Genomic DNA, 7507 nt, shown 5'->3' with positions numbered 1-7507 from the left:
CTTAGAAGGGGCGAAGAGAAACCTCACTTGTACAGTTTCTTGTCCACCAGAGCAAATCAAGCGGCCCAGTTCTTCACCCTCCTCGCCTTCTCTTTGGAAACTCTCAGTGATAGAGAATTGACTTTCCACACAGCCCCATTCGGGAATAGCGTCTCCCACCTTTGCTATCACGGTTGGGACCTCCACCACCTTGGTGAATGTCTCCCATAGTAGTTCAGCATCATCCATGCCCGAAGTGGCCCGGTCTAGTTGATAGCTTTGAGATAGAAACACCATGTGTTAGAGGCTTACTGAAAGGATAGGGAAGGACGATGGAACGGTGACTTGACTGAGATTGACAATGGCAACAACTTCGAGAGATTAGGGCCTTCGGTGCTCGTAAACTGAGAGATACGATGGAGCAAGAGCATAGGCTTGTTGTGAGAATGGTTGTGTTTTGAAATCGTAGAGGGATGGGTGATATATATAGATGAAAGGGAATTGTTCGACGTGTTCAAGCTGAAGTCGATCACTGACTTCCATAGGATGAAACTTGGCTAGTGGCTAAGGTTCTAATAACTGGAAGAGTTCTATACAAAGATTGGTAGTTTACTTCAAGAGGGACTAAGGCGTGGTTTGGATTCGAAGATCACTTCAGAACATTTCAACTCTTCCCAGCAAACTCTCTCCAAACTTTTTATTTGTTTTCATATAGGACAAAATAGCTTATGTTGCTTTTTACTTTTCTATGCAACCAGTATAATGAATGCAAACGAAGACCCACGCCTTCACACGGGTGTAAAATAAAAAATTATTTTATATATAATAGTCAAAATTATTATTTAACGATTTTGGAAACAATTTAAAAATCATTTTTAAAACAATTTTTTGTAATCAATTTGTATTTAATATTTTACAAACAAATTCTGTTAGAAAAAAAATATTGTAATCCAGAAAATATTATTATAAAATATATTATAAAAAATAAAAAATTGGGTAGATAATTTATAAATTATTATTACTTAAGGAATAAATATATTTATAAATAAAACAAATTTATTAAAAACACTATGCAATAATTTGTGGGACCCACATCTATCTCATCTCCAAAAAGTTAAAACCATCTCAACTCACTTCCAATTAAGACTGTTCATCTGGGCCGGGTTTTTTCCCGGCCCGGTCCGGAACCCGGTTATCCGGGTTCTTAACCGGGTTCCGGTTATGGGTTTCGGCCCGGAATAACCCCGGGCCGGTACCCGCTTTCTTGAACCCGGACCTATCCGGCCCGGATGCGGGTTTTTACACCTGGTACCCGTTTCAAACCCGGTACCCGGGTTTAGAAATAAAACCCATCGTTATGCCCCCCAGCCCCCTCGAATCACACTCTCAAGTCTCTCAATCTCATCTACTTCGTCTCTCTCTGTCTCTCTCTCTCCTCTGCGAAGTCGATGCCCTACGCCTCCCTCCCCCCGATTCGTTTCTCTCATCTGCTCTTTCTCTCGCTCTGCTCTGCGTCTGCAATGCCCTAGCCCCTCCCGAAATCACTCTCTCATCTGTTCTATCTCTCTCTCTCTCTCTGCTCTGCGTCTGCGAAACCCTAGCCCCTCTCGAATCACTCTCTCATCTGCTCTATCTCCCTCTCTGCCATCTGCGATGCCGAATGGTGGAAGTGCTTGAGCTTGGGATCCAAGAGATTAGAACGTATTTTCGTTTGGGTATTTTTCTTTCGTCCCTCTGTTTTGTTCTCTCTTTGTTGATTTTGGGTTTTTTTTTATGATAATATTTGAATGTTTGAGGAGTATTTTTATGGGTTAGATCTGTTTGAATGTTTGAGTATCTGTTTATGATTTGTTTAGATCTGTTATATCCGAAAACATATATATATATATATATATATATATATAATGAAGATTTGTTATGTTTTGGAAGAAATGGTTTTTAGGATGTGGTGTATTTGATTTTTCTAGATTATTTTTTAAAAATTAGTTGTATTGATTTAAATAGGAATTTACATGAATCAAATAAAGATATTTATAGTAAATGTACAACTATATATTTCCTATACAAGAGAATCTGTTCTGCTATACATGGAAAACAAATATGCTAGAATCACGTTAGGCTGGAGAGAATAATGCAGCGGAGTGGATCACGGCATAGACAATATCTTATCATGTCTTGCATCCCGAAAAGACCAATGCTTTATTTAAATCTTGGGTAATGCATTACCAGGCCAGATAACAATGAATCTTGGGTAATGCATGAGGAAATGATCAGAAACTCCGAGGACTTCTACAAGATGGTACAATCTTCTTGAATACTTGAATGTTCATCCTTGAATTCTGGATTAGCATATTAGTGACCATCTTAATTATATGTATGTGACATGACCTGGGTGATCCACAGACGAAGATGGGGGGTCCTATTTAAAGTGCCTTTCTTTTCCTACATCCTGTATCCGATTTGAGTTTTCCATATTGCAGCTTAACATCCCCTATCAAGTTGTTGCTGTTGTGTTGTTTCTGGTGCTCTCAATGATGCAGCTTCAAAGAAGTATGATTTGGAAGGATGGTTTCCTGCGTCTCAAACTTACAGAGAGCTGGTGTCCTGTTCAAACTGTACAGACTCTCATTCCAGAAGGCTGGAAATTCGATTTGGGCAGAAAAAGGTAGATCTTGTGCTCTATCTCTTATTAACTCTGAGCCAAGTCATAGAATCATCATTTCTTTACGATTAATTGATCCGGATACTTCCATCAATTCTACATTATCTTATATTATTAGGGGTTCATATTTTTTTGTTGTTTAACTAAGAGAGTGTTAATGTTAGAACTCTTTTCCTTTAGTAGAGAAGTGCTATACAACATCTTGTTTTCATTATCGTTACACCATCATTTAATGTAGCACGAAATGATTGGATAACTATTTATCATTTATTACTTCTCATCCAATCATTCAATACCAAATAATATATGATTGGTTGTTTTCTGGATGATGTGGATGTTGCTAGATTTGTTGTGGATGGCTGGAATAATGCAGCCATACCTCTTTGTTTATGTTGGACAGGGATGCTTGGGTGCTCTTTCAGGTGTGACCTTATCATTATTTGGATCCAGATATTCTAAGAAACCATCATAATCTTCATGATCAACACCAGAACCAGATGAACAAATAACACAGTGGAATCATTTGAACATGAATTTAAGTTGCATTTAGTTCAACATGAGTTATACAAGTTTATTGCTTATTGCTTGAATTCAATTAATATTATTTATTGAAATAATATACTGTTTTTCTTTTGTTTTTTATTTGGCAGGATTTAATGTTGCTAGGAAAGGAGATTTCAAGCCTTCACTCAATACAGAAGAAGTTTACGTTATTGCATGTAATTTTGATATATAATTTTACAATCCACTTTTGATATGTAATTTTTATATTTTTTTAATTTTATATGTTGTAATTTTTTATTTTGTAATGTAATGTAATTTAATATGTAGTGAATTGCATTATTGCATGCATTTTACATGATAAATATTGAATTATTTTAAGATGCATATAGCTAAAAAGGAAATAATTGTTTTAAATATAAAAATATGTTTGTGAACATTTTTTCTTAGAACAATTGTACTAGAATATAGGCTTTTAGATAAAAAAAAAAAAAAAAAAAGCTTTTCAGCATTTTTTTTTTGGTTGAAAAATATTAAATACTAAAGGCAAAAAAAAAATCCAGGTTGAAATCCGGAACCCGGATTGCCGGGTTGTAAAAACCCGGAACCATCACCCGGGTATACCCGGGCCGAAACCCGGTCCGGGTTTGATACCCGGGTTCCGGGCCGGGTATACCCGGATACCCGGTCTGGAACCCGGATGAACACCCTTACTTCCAATCAAAAAACCATCTCACCTCAACTCATCTCAACAATTTTACTACTATTCACAACCCATCTCAACTCATCTTCGAATCCAAACGACTCCTAAGTTAATAGATTAGGATTTGAAACTTAGTAAAAATTAAACTGATAATTTAAATTAGGAAAATTCCAATTAGAAATTTGACTACGTTTATCAATTAATAATAATAATAGTATACTAAAACTAAATTATTTTATTGTCTTAGTTTTATTTATGTAAATATATATATTTATTATTATTTCCTGTTCCGTATGTTATAGAAGATGACTCTTTCTTCTGTATTGGGCTTGTTGTGCGATTTTATGCATTAACATTCTTCCTTTTGAAGTCAAATTTTAAGAGTTTTATCCAAACATTTATAGGAAAAATTAACAAGAATATGATGTGTAGAGCAAATAACGTAATTTAAATAAAATAAAATAAAAAATCAAAACTTAATATTCTTTTATCAAAAAGATCTTAATTACAATTTTTTATGACCTTAATGAGTGTGAAGTCAGTGATATAAAAGAATAAAATAATATTATTTCGTGTGCAGCTTGAATAAAAAAATGTCTTATTAAAAAATCTGATAATAATATAAAGTAAATTTGTTTGTTATTTTAGTTGTTATTGTACGTTATGATTTGTCTTTGCAGGTAACATGTGGCCAGAAGTCTTGGGCGCTCCTATTGTGTAATGATCAAGAAAAATAATTATATCAAATGTACTTATCAGGTATTAAGGACTATTGATCTAATATTTAACCAGAAGAATAACATGGATTAAACTAGTTTCCAAATTTTTTTTTAGGACCAATGAAACTTCACAAAGACTAGAAGCTCCAAAGAATGATTAGAGAAACTTAAGAGCTTAATTGACCTAATTAGATGACACTGTTTCTTAGTTAGAATTTTTAGAAACTTTTGGAGTAAAAGTTTTTTCTTGATAACGTGCTGCCAAGTGGACTAATGAACATGTGACACGTGACATGTAGGTGTGCCAAGTCACCATAAGGAAACCAAGAGTGTTTACCTCCCAAACACATGCTAGTGGATCCCACACAATGCCTAGAGCTCGGACAACACCATACAAGCCACTTCCTTTTCGCTTTTTGGACTACACACCACCTTTTTACCATCAAGCATACACTTGTCACTAACCATGGTACATTTGTTAAATTCACTTAAGAAAGGAGGGAGAGTTGGGCGACATCTCCAACACGGAGCCCCTTAGGTCAACACTTTCATCTTCCTCAATCTATTATAAAAGAATATGAAGTAGAGTAACTTTGATTTCATTCCCTTTTTTTTAGAAACTAGCTTAGATCATATGTGCTGTATTTCCTTAGGAAGCAAAGTGCTCGACATCCAGGCGAACACCACGGGAGTAAAAGTGTTCGCACCTTGGAGAGCACCAAGGGAGACAAAGTGTTGGTCACCTCGATGAGCACCGTGTAAGAGCATGATGTTTGCCACTTTTGCGAGCATCGTGGATAGGGAAATAACATGTCCCCAATGCGAGTACAATGGAGAACAAATGTGCTCATTAGGCAAGTACTAGGGGAGCCAACGTGCTCACCACCTTGGCGAGCAACATGAAGAGGAAAGTGCTCACCCTTGGGCAAGCAACATGGAAAGAACCAAGGAAGGCAAGTACTCACCACCCAGGCGAGCATCATAGGAGGCAAAATACTTATGCCCCAGGTGGGCACCATAGGAAACAACCTTCTCATCACCCAGTGCGACCACAAGAGCAAAAGTGCTGGTCACCTCTACAGGCATCATGGATGAATCAAAGTGCTCCTCAACTTGGTGAGCACTGTGAAGGCTCACTACCTCGGCTCGTGGAGAGGGAATGTATTTGCCCTCGAGGCTAGCACATGGAGAGGAAAAGTACTTTCTACACAGGAGAGAATCAAGGGAGGAAAAGTGCTCACCAACTCAGCAAGTAACGTGGAAAGGAAATGTGCTCCAATCAAGGCAAGCACGATAGAGAGTACTGAAGAAAACAAAGTACTTGCCACCTAGCCATGTGTGACGAGCACCATGGGAGACGAAATGTTCCTGCCTCTAGTGAACACTAGGTGAGCACCACGGGAAGCAAAAGTACTTGCCACTCCAAGCGAGCACTACTAGAGAAAAAGTGCTCATATCCCAGCGAGCACCATGTGAGTTTAATTGCTCGCCACCTTGGCAAGTAACATGGAAAGCCAAAGTGCACGCCCCTTAGGTAAGCACCACAAGAGTTAAAGTCCTATCACATCGGTGAGCAATGTGGAAAGAGAAAGTGCTCGCCCTCCAGGTGAGCACCACAGGAGGCAAAGTGCTTATGTACTACGGGAGGCAAAGTGTTGGTAGCCAAGGTGAAATAGGGGAAGCAAAGTGATCCCCACCTAGGCGAGCACTGTTGGAACAAAATTGCTCGTCACCTCAATGAGCACCTGAGGCGAGCACTATGAAGAGTTGGCGTGAGCCCTATGGAGAGTAAAAGTACTTGCAACCTTGGCGAGCACTAGGGGAAGTGAAGTGCTCGCCCCCAGATGAGCACTATGGGAGTTAAAGTGCTCACCACCTCGATGAGCAATATGGAATGGAAAAGTACTTATACCCTAGGCAAGCACCATGGAGAACAAAAGTGCTCACCACCAAGAGAGCACCATTGGTCGAGTTGGACACACAACAGTGTTGTAATCTATCCCTAGGTCGATTTGGATACACAACAGCGACGTGGTCCAGCTTTGGGTAGATGTGGACCTTCGGTAGTGACATGGGGCTATTCGTAGATTGATATAAACTAACAGTACTCCCATTGCCGGATGCTCTATGCTGACCTGCCTATAAATTCCTGCAATCACAACCTCTCACCCTTAGTGTCTCAACCACTTTTTCATGACACAACATTACTACTCTCATCTACTATTAATTGTGCTGACTGTGGGTTATTGGTTCGCATATTTGGGCAATGCATTCAGGGAGCGAAAAGGAAGAGGAAATATGCAGTTACATTTTTTGTATGGGAGGAAGGCAACAAAAAGAATGAAGAAGACAACCAATTGAGAGTGCTCTCGATATGAATGAAAGTGACCGGACAATAGACAACCTGTTATGGAAGTATTTCACCACCACCACCTCACGATCACCTGCAACTAAAGTGTAGAGAGCATGGGGGTCTGAGGGAACGCCTTCGATGCCTAAGTCAGTAATTTGAGGATAATAATCATAATAACAATAATTCCTTTTACTTACCTGGATTTTTCCTTTAGATAGAGCTCTTGTGAGCTATCTTTGTTCCCTTATTGATAGTGGTTATCCTTTATTCAAATTTAAATTTAGAGATGAGGATTCATCTCTTAGCAGATTCGAATAATAACCTCCTTTATCTTTTACCATTGACTGGATAGCTATCCCGTCGGTATTAGCTTATCAGTCATTATTGGCCATGGGCTGGTTTCCCTTGTACTGGGCTGGGCTCCTCAGTTATGATATGGGCTTTAATCGTTGGTAAGGGCCCAGGTCCATCTTAGGGGCTAACCGGTTGGGATATCCTCTCCAGTTACCCTACGAAGTCTCATTACGCATGGTGTGATGAGACTTAATTATTAGGCATCATTTCTTTCATCGAGGCGTGTCAGTACGCCA

The sequence above is a fragment of the Juglans regia genome, unplaced genomic scaffold (genome assembly GCF_001411555.2).
Source record: "Juglans regia cultivar Chandler unplaced genomic scaffold, Walnut 2.0 Scaffold_25922, whole genome shotgun sequence".
In the NCBI taxonomy this organism is placed as follows: domain Eukaryota; kingdom Viridiplantae; phylum Streptophyta; class Magnoliopsida; order Fagales; family Juglandaceae; genus Juglans; species Juglans regia.
Note: the sequence above shows the minus strand (reverse complement) of the source record.